This window comes from Seriola dumerili, unplaced genomic scaffold, assembly GCF_002260705.1.
Source record: "Seriola dumerili isolate Sdu_G_001 unplaced genomic scaffold, Sdu_1.0 BDQW01000122.1, whole genome shotgun sequence".
Taxonomy (NCBI): Eukaryota; Metazoa; Chordata; class Actinopteri; order Carangiformes; family Carangidae; genus Seriola; species Seriola dumerili.
Window position 1 is genome coordinate 121,132 of NW_019174377.1, and position 16,885 is coordinate 138,016.

The window sequence follows — 16,885 nt, forward strand, 5'->3', positions numbered from 1 at the left end:
ATTGGGTGTCGTTTGTCAGGCACTTCCAGGGGTCCATTACTTCAGACCCCTCAACGACAATCTTTGAGCCTCCCAACCTCGCTTAAAACCCCCATCCTCTGAGTGTCCCCAAATATCTTCTGGTCTGTGATCAGAGACAACGGCATGCATCCTTATATTCAGCAATCAGAAGCAGACACCATGAGAGCATGATTCAGTCGCTTGAAACAGAACAGTTACTGAAGTAGAGAGATCACAGAATCTTCTGAAATCATCATCAGAATGAATAGATCTCACATCCCTCCTCCATCCAATCCTTTCAGTTTTATTCTTACAGCTGTAACATGGATAGAAATGCACAAAGAGCACAAAAATCAAACAACTAGGCATACTTTGTAATTCACCACTCTTGGCATTTCAAAATGATAGCGTCGAAAAGTGATTGATCCCACATCCTATTCAAACAGGGCAGCTACTCAAAGAGTAGTGTGTATGCCCAAAGCCATGTGTGTGTTTCAGAGGACCGCGCAGGGCCTGAGACCCAGGGCAGCAGTAAAGTGGTGTGCTGTTGCAGGCTTCTCCCTGGGTATTTACTGGGGATCTGACTGTTTGGACTGGTTATTTAGGCATGTTCTCTGGGTCACAGGGCATAATTATACACTGAGGCCGGGGTCAGCTATGGATTGCCTTCCCCAGCTCTTCTCAGTTTACCCATCGATCGCCAGGCCCCCACCCCTACCCTCTCAATCACACCTCCACATCCACACAGTACACTGAACAATCCTGATCATTGATCAGACCATGTTAATATCCCCAAAAGGTGAACTGGGTCATTTTTAGAAATTTACGCGACAAATCGATAGCCAGTCATTTTTTAACCATTACACTTTGTATTTCAAACAGCCCACAAGTTAACAATTTCATAAAATATGTAGTAGTAGTTTTAGTTTTAGATTTATTTATTTGTCTAAACTTCTAAAGACAAGGCATTTCATAGGAAATATACACAATAACTGACTAATAATAAAATCATAGGGCCATGAATAACACTAGACAGTATAATGAAAAGTGCAACGACTGGTTGTAACCGTCATTACAATCACCCATCCCTGCTCCATAGTCCCGTCTCCACCTCTCCACTGATGTTCCTGTCAACACAAGCTGTACATCAAGCAATCACTGTACTCAGAAATGCAATGCTTTAAATTTTCATGCAAAATTGATGTTTATCACTTCATCTGCAGCTTCCTCTGCGGTTTTGAGATGATGTTGAGGACAGTAATGCTTTCAGTCTATAATAGAGGTTGAGAAAATATGACCAAATTGAATGCAGTTGACAGAAGAGTGAGGCTGTTCCTTGTAATTTTTCGGGAAAGTTCAGTTGTTAAAACATAATGGGCTTCTGCACTGGTAATGAACTTTTCTTCCTGGACAATCTACCCTTATTTTCTGTCAAGATGATTTAAAACTGGTACAACAGAAACATGGAGTCGCTGTTTGCACGCGATGGAAGTTGTCACAGTGTATCACAACAGAAATGACCTGATGAAACAAAATGTTTCCACCCCCTCTTGCCTCTAAATTTCAGTCATGTACCATGCTCTTTTTTCCTTGCCATTCCTCACGAGTGGCGTCTTCCCCAGCGTGACACTGACAGCCTTTACGGTAAGAGCTGAGAAGCTGAAAAGGCCAGTGTATGTGTCGAGAAACACCCTGACTCCCTGCTCTCCTCGTGTGAATACATTAATTCAATTTACCACTATTCGAGGTCGCCAAACCCAAATATTTGCCTCTGCACATATTTAATATTATGATGACGAAGCAAATTTGCCGGTGGATTGAGTGACACGGAGAGGTCAAGCTCTGGGCTTGGCCGAGGGAAGGCAGTAGAGGGAATGTTATTGGTTATTGTGTGTGTGTGTGTGTGTGTGTGTGTGTGTGTGTGTGTGTGTGTGTGTGTGTGTGTGTGTGTGTGTGTGTGTGTGTGTCTGTGTCCTCTCCTGAGAGAGCCAGTCCACATCATAGGAGCAGTGCACACTGCTCTGTTTGCTCTGAAACACGCATGCAAATATGACACGGTTCAGCAAACAATTTACATGAATTTGTGTATTATGGATTCATGAGCTTAAATCTCAACTTGTCTTCTAAGAAGGACAGCTGTGTTGATGAAAGGGTGTTAAAGTGTGTGTGTGGGTTTAGGCGAAGGGGGAGTGTGTGGCCTTTGGTTATATGCCTGTTCCTAGGTTTACATGTTTTCACATTGGCATCTGTGTGAGGGTGAGTCTACATCTTTGCATGCATGTACGTGCTATGCTTTTGTGTGTGCGTTTCAGTGAGGTGATCCATTAGGGGGGACAGTTTTACGAGCTGGTCTCAGATCTGGATCTGCTCAGATCAGATCCCATTTCCTTTGGACTGATCTCCCTCACCACTGATTCCGGCTCAAGAGCTGCATGACTAAATGGTGCATACCTAATCTCTTTTGAACTGCAACCCAATAGAAGCAGCTTTAAACTGTAATATCAAATTTGCTGACAAGCTCTACTTTCAGATTAAGTTGCATGTAGCTTTTGTAAATTTATAGTCCTTTGCTTCAGAGAGAAACTGTGAGTTAAGCAGGATGGTAAGAAATAAAGACATCAGGTGGCTCTTAGATATTTTTTCTGTACACAAAGGCTTTTCATTTTCTAAAAATGAGCACACACATGCCTTCATATGTGATGTTAAACTGACTGTGACACACACACACACACCAAGTCTGTTGGTCTGCATCCCACCCACCATTCAAGCAACCTCTAAGACTGAGAGGGTTGGAGGAAGCAAACTCAGGAGATCTCTTATACACACAAATCACCTCTTCACCTCCCGGCCCCTATCTCCCCGCATTTCTGCCTTTTATCCTTTCTTTCATATGAGCTATCTTTCTTTTTGCCCTTCCTCCTTTCACCTCTGATAAGTGATTGTGCAAGTTTGTGGAATGTACACAGGCCAAGGATCTCGATGAAGTGTCATTGTTCTGTTTGTTGAAAGGCACGTCGCTCTCTTTCTTCTTCTCCTTCGGATATGAGCACGGGAAGAAAAGGCCTTCATGGCAGAGTGATAAACAGTCTTTCAATGAAAGAGACACAAAAAGATGAGGAAAGAAAGGAAGAAAATCCTGAGACAATATTTGACAGTGATTCACCTACAGTTGACACCACCAAGGAGAGATATGGACTTAGTGACCTAGTCAAGGGGAAAGCAGGTGTGAGTTTTTGCCAAAATGATGTGTTTCTGCATGTGTATACAGTATGAGTGTGTGAAAGAGATAGAGAGAGCTCATACATTTTTTATGTACTTAGTCAGTGATGATTCCAACACATTTACCTCACTTGTGTGCAGTTTGAGCACAAAACGTAAAAGGGTTACATGACAAAAGCAGTGGAAAAAAAGAAAAAACAAAGGCACACTTTCCACACGCCACTGACGGCAAGTTATTCACAAGGAGGAAAAGTCATCCCAACCAGCCAATTAAAGTCTCTCTGCAGCCACTGTGACAACCCAGGGGACCAATAGCTAAGAGCGATGGAGAAAGAGACAGCGAATGACAGAGTCCTGCTGCGACTCCAAGGACTCATCATATTAAAGCCCTCTTGATGTTGATGAAAATGGATGGATGGTTGGATGGATGGTTGGATGGATGTGGTTAGACCCGAGAGGAAGGCAGGCCGAAAGCTAACTTCTCAAGCTAACTCTAACTTCTCATCTTCACCATTTAAAAGAACATTGGTGTCATTAAAAAGATTTGTGTATCAAGAAAAATATGTAGCCATTTAATTCAGTAAAGAGAATATGGGATTTTCCATTGTACGGCTAGCAGTTCTTTGGCAGTAGTCAATGCAGAAAATAAGATTTGTAATTTTGGGCAACAAGTTATTCTGTGTTGAGTGAATGAGAGAGGAAGATACAATGCCAGAACAGCCCCAGTACAAAATTCACAAAGTGGATAGGAAGTAAACTCTATAAGAAAGTGTTTTCTGGGAGTTGATTAGATTCTGGGTAGGAGGTTAGAATGTATGAGTTTATGATCACCAATTTTAGCAGTATCGCTTAGGTTGTTACAAATGGTTTGCCAGTTAGTATTAACAATGTCTGGGGGATTTTATAAGTCTAATAGTTGATTTTAATTTGGTATTTTTTATTGTTTAAGAATTCAAAAAACTGGTTATAACAGCAGGCTGCCAGTTTTGGTGGGAACAGAAGATACTTGCTGTGCTCCAGAGTACATTTAGAAGCTCACCAAACCCCACGGTGCTTCACAGGATCAAGGCTGATGAAATGCATGTCTTTGGACGTGTCTAGTGGGCAATTGTAACAAGACAAGTGGAGTTACTTTGTGTAAATTAGTAGAATAAAGTAATTGTTGTGAAGGGGAGAGGGTCAAGGCCATGTTCATGGTAGTGCAGTGAAAGCAAGAGCCTGTGTGGGAATGACCTCACTGGGGCAGCTGGCAGCACTCCCTCTCTTCTTTTGTCAACTCCAACCATTTGATGCCATTGAAACGGAGCAAGGCAGAGAGATTGAGAGAGCAAAGGCGAGTGCTAGTGTGAAGGTGCAGAGCAGCGTGATGCAATGTGAGATAGCAGCTGAGTGAGCGCGCTCTGTGTGTAAGTGTGTGTAAGTGTGTGTGTGTGTGTGTGTGTGTGTGTTTGTGTGTGTACTTGTGCATGCATGCAGTGTGTGGAGAAATGACTAAATTTCCTTTAATCGCACCAGCCGGTCTATTATACCCCTCTCTCTCTCCATTATTAGCTCTCACTCATCCCTCACCCTCATCCTCCTCATCGCCAATCCATCCTTCAAACCCATTCTTTCATTTTGCCAGAATGAGGAGGAGGAGGAGGTGTTTGTGGTGGTGGTGGCACAGGGCGGGGGACTAGGTGATGTTTTGAAGGCGTTGTGAGTTCCACACCTGTGGGTGTAAGGACAGTTTGTAACCCTATCTCCTATGCTTTGTGTGTCTCCCTTTTCTTTGGCGTTGGATATGAACAAATTGAGCATTGTGTTTAGGCAGGGGCCAGGAGGATTTCGAAGGAAGGAAGCCAGCGAGTCCAGGCTCTGCACAGCAGTAGCCTGAGACGGGAGATCAGGAGTGATTCCATGTGTAAGATTCCTTCCTTCTCACGGACAGTGCTAATGAAGTGTGTGCACCCTTTGTTAGACAGGCTCCTCACGCAGGGCCCAGCACTCTTACAGACACTCCAGACATGACTTTATTCTCACAAACATCTTTGCAGTGTATTTTTAGTGTCCTTAAGGTTACAGCAAGCAGTTACTGCACTGAAAGTATGCCAGAAAGTTTCAGAGCTTGTTGAAATATGTCATTAGGATGTATCCAAATAAGTTTTCTTATAGGTCTTACAGTAAAAATCACTAATCACAATCATTATAAAATACAGTCATCACTCCCTTTATTAAAATCTACTTAACAATATCCTTTAAAAACATTATTTTAGGGTCTTGTTGATAGATATTGCTTAAAGAGACAGAAAAGAGACATACAAGGGATGAGCCACAGCACAGGCCATGAATCACATTGGATCCTGTGACATGGAAGGGAGTATACTGGTGGCTTTTCCAGCCCACAAACAACCAGTTTACCTCTTACAACTACAAGTTTTCAAAGACAATTTTACATGTCTCTCTCAGTTTTCATGTAATTTCTAAATTTACGTCATGCAACTGTAAGTACAATCTACCGTGTGTGCACATCAGAGGCGTATGTCTGCATAGAGCTATCGGAGTCCATGTCCGCTGTCACGCTCTCTTGTCTCCGCTCTGTTGGATGCAGATGAGGGGGGAAATTAGCCAGTGTGGGAATATCAGAAGAGACAGATACCCGTGTCACCATGCATCCTAATAGAAAGACTCCTGTTTCCAATTATAGCCAGCTGTAATGATAACGCGATGTGAGCAGCAAGACAATAGTACAACTGCCTGTCTACGAAGTCCCGGTCTAGTGCCTTAGAGGGAGAGAGAGGAGGGAGAAAAGAGGGGAGGAGGTGATGAGCTGAAGAGTGACTGATGAGGCAGGATGAGGGGCAGAGATGAGCTGGAGGATTGAAGCAGTAAACGAAGACTGGTAACAGGAGGGAGGGGATTTTTGGGGTATTTTTAGGTTCATCTTTTCCAAAGATGTTCACACAATGTCATGTGGGAAGATGTAGGGGCGCAAACCAAGATAAAATAAACACATGGGTCCAAATGATAGCTTAAAGTATTTGTAATGTTCTGTTGCTATATCTTGCTAGACAGAACTTGGGCAGATCGCATCGATAAATCAGGCACTCCAGCTGTTGCTTTTTGTTTTCTTATTTCCAATGTACTCTGTTAACCTCTACTTCTATTATTACCGCTGCCAAAGTCTTCATCATGGTGCTCCTTGGGACTGGAGAAGCTACCAAGAAACTTCCAGGACCACAAGTTGTGCTCCCTCAACCTATTTTACTCCCACTCCACACTCTATCTGTCTTGTTCACCCTAGCGTGACCCAAACATGCGGCCAGTGAATGCAATGTGTTTTCTATGGACATACAGGGAAGGTATGGAGGCTCCAAACCAAACCTCAGCCATGCCAGGCCTATGAGGGAAGGAGGGGCCTCTTTTTGAGGAAGTCATCACAGAGTCCAAATAACAGGGCCGTCCCCGCCTGGGGCCCGCTGTCAGGTCAATGATCGATGGTCTCAGTCTCAGATGCCTGCCCCAACTGGCCAGTGGTGAACAAAGAGGGGCAAATATAGAGACAGAGAGGGGGTCATCCCTGCCATGGAGGGAATGACACTCGGCCAGGGAGAAGGATGGAGGGAGGAAGAGAGAGAAGGAGGGAGGGAAGTAGTGTAAACCCCAGCATGTTGATTGCTAGTCTCTTCTTTGATTCAAAAAACAGACATGTCGTGCTGTTTTATTTCGTTTGTAACGTGTCCAGAAATCGTCGGCATTGAGACAGCGCTACATTTTAGTGATTGCAGCTCCCGCAGCTGTGGCCACAGGAATGCAGCCTGCCTTCCTTGCCCTCTTCCTCTCCTCTCCGTCTCCCTGTCTATCTCTCATTCAAGTCTTCTCTCGTTTCCTCACCTCTGTGCCTACCCTTCACTCTCTCACTCTTTCTGCCCTGAGGCGATGACTCTGGCTCTTCTGGGAAATCTCTGATTAACACTGAGGCCTTTTTTTTTTTTTTTTTAGACCAAGAAAGCCGTCTCTTTTCCCCTTTTCCCTCCCTTTCCTCTTCTCTCCTCTTTCTAACATTCAACACGCTCCTGAGGTTTAGCCAGCATCAGTCAGACCTCAGGAGGGGGCTCTCCCTGGCTCAAGAGGAGGACCTGAGACAGACCCTCTGTTGTACCAAAAATGAGTGGTGATGACACACATTATCCACCTTCGGCAGGCCGTATGCATATTGAATGTACATCTCAGTCTCTGCAATATGGTTTTGAACCCAGTCTAAAGAATTAACGATTCTGGCTGCAAACTTTCGATACAAGACTGATTATGTTGATGTTATCGTAGTTTATACAGCAAAAAAGTATTTTTTGACTGACTGCTTTTACTGCTTTTTCTTTTTTTATACTTAACAGAGTAGTTAAAACATCCAGAAACAGATTTTTACCTGAGCGTTCTCATTGGCTGGTTTTCTGACAAACAAACCTCAATGGCCAAGATCCCCCTCAAACAATACTCTATCTGTGAATGGGAGAGAAAAAAAACAGCCCTGACTGTCAGCCAATCATCTATCCTAAGCAACCGTGCTGAGCTGAAAGCAGACAGCTTATTTTTAAGGGCTTTCAATAGCCACTTTCCCACAACTGCGCCAAGTAAGGCTTACAAGAACTAGGGCCAACTCCAGATGTTTATAATAGGAAATAGACAATGTTGCTTGGCTATTTGAATCTTTTGACCAGCTTATAAATTGTTCTTGTAGCAGACAAATCGTGAACAGCATCAATGAAATGTAGTTTTGGGAGAAACTGAGGTGATGTTTGTAAGTGAGTTCAGGCCAGGACGTGCTTGGCCCTGGAGTGGGAAGGAGGCCATTGTGAGAGCAGAAGAGCTGTGCTGCCTTCAAGGCCCTGACACACAAGCACTTATTGTTGTCTCCCCTCTCCATATAAGTCAAACTAAGCTGACTGAATGTACTTGACCCTTCACCCACCCCCTCTTTTCTCTCACACTCCTCCACTCTTCCTCTTCTCCACTTCTCTCCTCCTCTGCGTGTGGTCTTCCGTTAACCACCTGTCTCCATTACTGTTGGATTGTCCCATATCTAGTCTGGAATATAATTGAATGTGGTTTTATGTACTTGAACCAATTCAAGTGTGTTTCTCCCCAAGCCTCCAGAATTAATTTTGCTATTATTTAGGCCTGTGAGATAGTCACCCAATGCTTCTTGACACCCCCCATCTGATCATGAATACAACCTCCTCTCCCCATCACCTGGTATGGGCTTTCCTGACCCAGCCTGTTCATCCTCATAGAGATTTGGAATAGTTGAGGAATGGGTGTAAAAACCAGATGTTGGAAGATGGGATAAAATCCATAGCTCTAGCTTCACATAGTTACTGTAGGAAAAAGGGGTTATAAAACTTTTATGGTACTCTGAACTAGAGTGGGCATTTCATAGAGTAGACACTGTGCTAAAATAGTGGAGAAGCTAAGAAAAAAAAATCTTTTGGCTTCTACTGTTCATTTCAATTCAATTCAGCTTGATTCAATTTCATTAAATTAAATTGAATCCATTTCATTCATTCAAATCAAACCCAAATTGCTCTATTCTCCTCAGATGAATTCAACCAAACTAAGCTCAGGTCATATTTTAATTGGGTTCTGCCAGCAGGGATTAAAAACATACAACAAATCAACATGTTATAGAAAAACTACCCATGCAGTCAAGCATCAAGAAAATGGCATTAAGAAGCCCAAAGAGGGAGTCAGCTGAAAAAACAAATCACTCATCAGTGTAAAGTACATAATGATAAATGAATCAATCACTGGTTCTTATACTCTTCAGTTTAGACACTCTGAAGTGGCACCTTAATGACTTTGGCTTTAATTGTTCTCTGGAGGGGTGACCAGGGCAGCCAATAATGGCAGCCGCTTTCCTCACCATGTGCCCAACTAAGATTTCAATCAGCTGTGCCCTGGTCACTCCAGTAACCATACAGATTTTTTTTCACTAAGCTCCTTGCTCTATTTTACTTGCTATTTTTAAATACAGTATGTTGCCGAGTCAGATTCAGTAAAACTTGGAAAAAGGATGTAGCTGTCATTTTGCCAGTTTACAGATGTGGCGGTTATCTTTCCTACCTCCGCTCACACAGCACTGTTGTCATGTCTCTGTCACATAGTCATTAAAATGAGTGAGACGCTGCATTTCTTTCGAGGAAGTGTGGGTGTGTACTTCTGTGCAGACTTGTCATGGTGTCTATTAGTGGACTATGACTGTTATGTATAATGGGTCATCTTCTTTCTCTCAGAAGGCCAGACAGAGGTAATTAGCAGGGAGGAAATGAGTCAGGTCCCTGCTGTAGTGTGGATGATGTTTAGAGGAAATGACCACAGATGACCAATTGGGGATGAGGAATGACTGAATCTGGGAGTATGTGTGTGTTTGTGATCCATGGATGGCAAAATTGAAACTTAATTATGGAGCCTGGTCCTCCAAGAAATATGTTATCATTTCATGAAACAGTGTTCACTGCTGTCATGAGTAAGTCTGAACATAAGTCTGAGGTGAGTTGGACAAATACAGTATGTGATGCCCACAAGAACCAACAGGGCAATTGAGAAAAGGGTGATCTGTGGCTGTGGGGGATGATAGTTTGTACTATACCACGACCACTGGGACTCTACATTGTAAGAAAAGACAGTTCTTTTCTACCATTGAAGCAGTTCTTCTTTCCTGAGCTCAACAGCCAAACTTATTGTCAAAACTACTTCTTTGCAGTCAATGCTCAAGATCAAAACATTACATGCTGCATTGTACGTGTTCTGTATTTGGTGAAAACTTATTATTGATGTCATATAACAACATAACGTACAAGCCTGCTTCTAGGATTTGTGTTGTGTTCTTAATTGTAGAACATGTTTTCTTATACTAGTCTTTCAAGATAATGTTTGATTTTCATGGAGGAGCTTGGAATTCAGTTCCACTTCGAGCCACAGGGTTGTTTTGCCCCCGCNTTTTTTTTTTTTTTTTTTTTTTTTTTTTTTTGTCTTCTTCCATGCAAGCTGCTTATATTGTGTCCATCAGCAGCTATGCCGGTGGGCAGCATTACAGAGCTGAAGGAGTAATGCTGATCAGATGAGATATGTAGCAGGACTGTGCATTCATCAGTGTGTGAGCATGTGTGTGTTTGTGTTATACCTAATGTGAAGCCGATCATTTGGTCTGCTTCTTTAAAACAAAAGGGCTCTGGTCCAGCTCACTCCCGTGGGGAGGCTACCTCTGGCCAGGAGAGAGAGAGAGAGTGAGTGAGAGAGAAGGAGAGAGAGAGAGAGGGAGAATGAAACCACGCAGCTTGTTGGGTTCTCCAACGCTCACTCCACCACACTACTTTATGGGAGGGTCAAGGTAGTTAACTAGTGGCAGGCGTTCAGATGGGTTCTGCTCTGACTTCAAACAGGGAACATTATGGCCGTGCGCGCTCACAGGATATTGCACTGTAAGGCCACTGAACACGGCTGGGTTAGAGAGGGGAGGCTTTGTATCAAGCCCATTAGAGCCCTAAACCGATACTAATGAAGCCGTTTCCTGTACAAACGGAGCGGCTCAGGGGAAACCGGCTCTAGCTTTTAATAAGGCCCTCTCCAATCCCAGTTAAGATGCTGGAACTTTTTATCTGGGTACTGAGTGGGTTACTACTGGTTCCAAGCAGAACCTCCCTTTGGAAAAGTTAATTACGCATGATTAATGGAGCGTTTTCCTTCCAATGATATCTGTGACAGCACAAAGCTGTCGTAAGGCTTGTCAGGCCCAATTCGAGCTGAATAAGTATTTATGTGATCGCATGTGATGGGCCTCCTCTCACCAGCACCAGCCCTCATCAATCAAGCCCTGCTGCTCGCAGTAGTGGGAAATTGGTCTATCAGCGCTGCTGCCTCTACCCCCCCCTCACTGCCGCCACCACCACCGCCACCTCCCTCCCTCCCCATTCAATCAGGCCTGGGGCTACAATGCTTCTTTAGCTCTTACTTCTGACCAACGCAGGGGTCATGGGGGGGAAAGTGGGAGCCAGAGCTGAGCCCATCCATTACAGCTCTTGTTTCTCTCGGTGGCAGCCGGACGACGGGATTCTATTAAGAGCTCCGTCTATTCAGCACTGAGATTACACCAGGGCCCTCTCTCCGAGCACACCTCACCACCAACCCCCGAGCCCTCACCAAAACCCTATACCCACCCTGGGGGCCTTATAGCCCCCCCCCCCACAACCACCACCAGCCCATTGCATCTCAGACGCGCGCACCCCCCATCTTTTTTTTTTTCTTTTTACACTTCCCGCTAGTAGTGTTTTTTTTTTTTTTCAGCAGCCAGAATGACAATAATCACTGAGAGAAAGACAGAAAGAGAGAATGAGACAGAAAGACAAGACGAGAAGCTTGGAGAGGAATGAAAGCAGACAGTCTAACCTGAACCTGTTCCTGGTTGGGATGTGGACACACACACTGTCTGCCTGCCTGGACAGCATTCGACTTGTAAGCACTGCTACACATACACACATGCTTGCAGCGAATGAACACACACACACACACACACACACACACACACACACACACACACACACACACACACACACACACACACACACACACACACACACTCCAAAGCCTTACTCTCCCTCTCAAACAGAAGACATAGAGCTTCAGCACCTGGCCAAGAGGCCGGGGCCATCTCCACCACAGTATAAACACACTTAGATGGGTAACATCACAAACACGACTCTGCCGCAGTTACGTCGTAAACACCCGCCGACACCAGATCAAACCGCCACTCCTCCGATGTTTAAGAAGCTCGTTTGTCTCCTGCCGGCTTGAAGAGACTCTTCATTTACTTAGTATGTGTTAGCACTTGAGAGAGAGAAAGAGAGGGGAGTGCTGCTAGGGTCGCGCCCCCTGCTTGGATGGATGGGGGTCTTCCTGTCAAGGAGAAGGAGAGAGACAGCGCTCCTGTCAAACAAACAGAAATTTAATACGTTGCCTTCTATCAGGATGTCCACAGTGTGTACATACTCTCTTGGGCTTGATTATGAATAACCCCCTCTGTCTTATAAACAAGTGGAGTGAAGGCATTCATCAGGGATAGAGAGGTAAGGGTGTGAAGAAGGTGGAATGTTCTCTCCTCCAAGGAGAGCCTGCTGTGGTGTCTCTCTGTGTGGAGGGGAGGAGAGGAGAGGGTGGATCACAGATTAGAGGATACAGGGAAGGAAGTACAAAGAGGACAGAGGAAGAGAAGAAAGAAGCGTATGATTAAAGAATAGAAAGCAAAGAAGATGAGAGACAAAGGAAGAAAAGAAAGTAGAGGAAATGAAGAGAGGGCAGAGGCCTGTCCTTGGCAGGGAGAGGGCACTCAGGGTGGGGCTGTGTGAGGTTTACTCTCCCAGTGCTTTGCTGCACGGCTTGGAATTGGCAGCCAGCGTGCGGGTTAACAGGATCGGAATGCTTCTTCAGGGGCAGCATAATCAGCACCAACTTCCTCTGATTCAGAAACCATAGGCCTCGTTCTCCGCCTCTTTTGTTTCAGCCGGGCTCCGCTGACAGCACGGAGGAAGCAGCCGTCTGACGGTCAGGGGAGATGTTGAATGTGTATACACACCGTATCCAGGGAGGGAGAGAAAGAAACTGACAAACTTTCGTGCAGCTAATGTGTCTGTGCGTTGATAGGCGCTCGTGCCATCTGCGCGCATAGATGCACACACTTGTTTGTGTGACTTGGCGGTGCTTTGCACACACATTGTCGGCCTCTCTCAGTGGAAAACACGCAAGACATAAGTGAAAAAGGTTGTGTGAGGGATACTGTGCACACTAGCTCCGTACTCTGTCAGGCCAGTCATCTCCAGCTGCCCGCCTGAGACTTTTGTCTTTGTTAAATGTTGTGTGACAATGAGATTTTCCAAAGTGCCATCTAGATGAAGAAGTGGATTGAGAGAGAGGGAAAAAGAGGAGGGGGAGACTCCGATAAGAGCCGAGATGGTCTGGTCATAGTCCAGCAGCTGTTCATCACTGCTGCAGCCGCAGATATATCTCCTCTCTGTCTATGAAGCACTCACATGCACACCTTCATCACTTTGTCTCTCTTCTCGCCTTCACAAACTAATACACACACTCCACAACTGCACCCAATCTCAATACACACACACAACCACACACACACACACACACACACTCAAGCACACCTCTATTCCATCACTGTGGCTCTAGATCCACAATCGATCCTCGCAGCCCCCCAGCCCCCAGCAGACACCTGCAGGTGATTGATCCCCAAATCAGTCCCTCACAACCCCAGTGCCGTAAAAACCATAACAACCCATCATAAAAGCTGATTTATCTTCACCTAGCCCCGGGCCTCACGGTTAGAATATTAACCCAAAAGTGTATGACACCAGAATGATTGGTTTGGAATTGAATAAACCTGGGGAGTATTGACGCACATGTCTGATGGTTCATATCAAGTCTGACTACTGAAATGTGCCAAGTGAGATTGCATTGTCTCAGGACAGGGCCTGGTGCAAACATACACCCGTACATGGAGAACTTTTTGTTGTTTGCATCTGTTCTTGTATTTACAAGGCTGCATGCTCGAGGGCTGGGTCATTCAGTATCATCAGTTCTCGACCTTCAGCAGAATCATATTGTGACGTCTTTACATTAACTACTGCACAAGCTTTTACTAAATATGATCAAAGGCGGCTAACAAAGTTTAAGTTTTAGTCATATGGGGATTTTTATCTAATGTAATGGATAGCAGAACACAGTCCGTTACTTTGAACATTTTCTGGGATTTTGCATCGTTTGCCATATTGTAATGCAGTGTATATCAATATTGGAAAATATCCTTATATGTGTCAATTTTGGGACAATGTTTTCAACTATATTGCCCAGCTCTAGCATGCACAGCTCTTTTAGTACAGTGAACTATTGAGAGATAAATGTTACTAATAGTTAAAAGTATTACGCAGCTCGTACAGAGTAGTAAAAGTTTAAAGCAAAAGTTGCAAAAAGTAGTAAAACAAAAATACCATATGGTAATATGTCTTTTTTTTTGTTGTTTTGTTGTCAGTGTTTATGTGTTTTTGTCGTGTGTGTGCATTACTCCATGTGTGTGTTCCTGTAGGAAACAGTGCCCAAGCCACATTTTAATGAGAGCGTTGGTCTAGATGCCAGAAGCATGGTGTACTGGCAGCAGCATCAGCATGTGCCCTGTACTCAGCAGTGCAACAAGCTCCCAGGTTAAATATAATCCCAGCCTAACTCAGGGGCCTCTTTGATGCTACTGAAAGCCAGTGAAGCCTTTAATGGGAGCCACTCCGTGTCCCTGTGTTATGTGTGAGCTGCTCAGCTTTCCTTCACTTTAGGGTTGTAGCAACTGATTTGTTGTTTTTTGAGTTAATTCTGACTTTAATCATGCCCACATACACTGAGCTGACCTGAGCTGGGTAACAAATTCCTGTGTTTGTGTGTGTGTGCGTGTGTGTGTGTGTGTGTGTGTGTGTGTGTGTGTGTGGGGTGGGGGTTTCCGTGTGCATGACAGACATACTGAACACACTTTCACAATCTGCTTATGCTTTGCACTTACTCAAGAACATTTTCTCACTTTCTCACATTGCAGTTTTGACCACTTGTAAATTTTGGATAAGAAATCCCCATTAGTCCCACTTGTCATGTTTCTCTATGTTTTTCTCTTCAGTACGGCAATATAAACCCTTTTTCTTTGCTTTGCATAAAAGGAAAATATCCAATAAAAGTAAATACCCAAAAGGGTCTGCATATCTGTGAGCCATCAACTCTTGGGTGTCTGTTTCCCCACCTGCCTCGCCATCAGGGAAATGGTGTGTTTCAGAAATATTAGCAGTTGTTTCTTTTTCAAGCTTGGGTCAGTTGTTAATACAACAGTCAGAGAGACTTGCAGATAACTATTCTTTCATATCATTTCGGGGGGGGGGGGGCTTTTCTCTGAAATTCTGTTTTCTTATTGTGGCTGTACAGGCATATTAAACTGACATGGCAGCATTTCCTCCTGTCACACTGAACAAGTATATCGTCTTATATCCACCAACATTAAAATATTAGCCTTCCAATTAGACACAGTATATGAAAAGCAGATTGTCGCAGTACTACAGCGGAGCCCTGACTTTAAACGTGAGAAGAGAGCTCAATAAATGTAATGAATGTGTGACACTTGAACATCTGAAGTGCCGTGTTCAGTTCCATACTGCTTTACCTCTTGTACATAAAAAGGTCTTTTAAAGATGATATCTATGAGCGTTTTAGAGCCAATTTGTTCACCCTGCGGCGACCAGCAACATGCTCTAATTACCTGCCCCCAACCCCCACCCCCCCACAACCCCCCACCCCCTCCTCCTCTTCTCTGCTGGACTGGAGTGGGGTGGAGGGGGTTGTTTAATTTTCCAGCCTGTCCCATGTGTATAGGATCTGTGTGCCCGCTGAATTTATGCTTGAAAAACGTGAACCTTTGACTTTAGTGCACGCTTTATCGCACCCTGTAGCCCACATACAGTGTGGCCCTGTATGCTGAAGGTCTGCGAAGGGAAGTGTCTGTGATTACCACAGCATGTACTACTTTCTGTAACATCGCTACCACCCCCACCCCCTCACCCTCCAAAGACCCCCAACTGTCGCTGCAGCCATGCACATTCCAGGCACTGCTCCTTCTAAACACAACTGCACACATCGGGTTGCTTAATACCAATCATCTTTAAATGAAATTTGAGTGTTGCATAATATCTCTGTCCATTTTTTACACCCCCAGCCCACCCCCCACCCTCCACCCCTTCCATGCTCAAATAATTTTTGCTTTCACTGCTCCTAAATGCAGTGACCATGTCCTGCTGTAGTGGCAGTTCAATGTCCTGGCATCACCACTGAGGAACCATTGAACATCAAATTTATTCTAATTAAATATCCATGATAGAGATATTAGTTTATTTGTCCTAAATATGAATTTCAATTGATTTTAATTTATATATAATTATATTATATATTATATATATATATATATATATAGTGCCAATTCACAACAGAAGTATCTCAAGGCGCTTTTCATATAGAGGTGGTCTAGACCATATTCCTTATAATATTGATTACAAAGACCCAACAGTTCCCAGCATGAGCACACATGGATGCGTATAACCCAGTGCTTGCTTCTGCCAATATTAAAACCTAGATTTGTGTATTATTTTGGGGCTTGAATTGTGTTGCTTTAGTGGTTGTTTCTCAATTTTCTTTTATCTTACTGATCTGCAGCTCAGCTCAACAAATGCATCCCTCTGTAAGAAGCCTCTATCACCACCCTCCTTCTCTCAGCTGGTAGATAACATTAGATAGTTTATGTCTCCTCATAAATCCTCTCAATCCCGCATCATGTCCTGCGATGGCCCTCTTGTTCCAATATTGACACTTTGTCTTTATAAAAGTGATGAAAGGAATACTAATGCCCTCATGGATATAATATGGATTTTTTCACGCCACCAAAGAACTCTCCTATCTAAAGGAAAAATGGCCTATTGTTTTTAGGTTATTAATAAAGATAATATATGTTAATGTAGACATGTATGCAACGCTCTTGGCGACCTGTCACTGCAGCTGGATGTCAAAGACGGTTTATATATCTATCCCTCATATAAACCAAAATTGACCT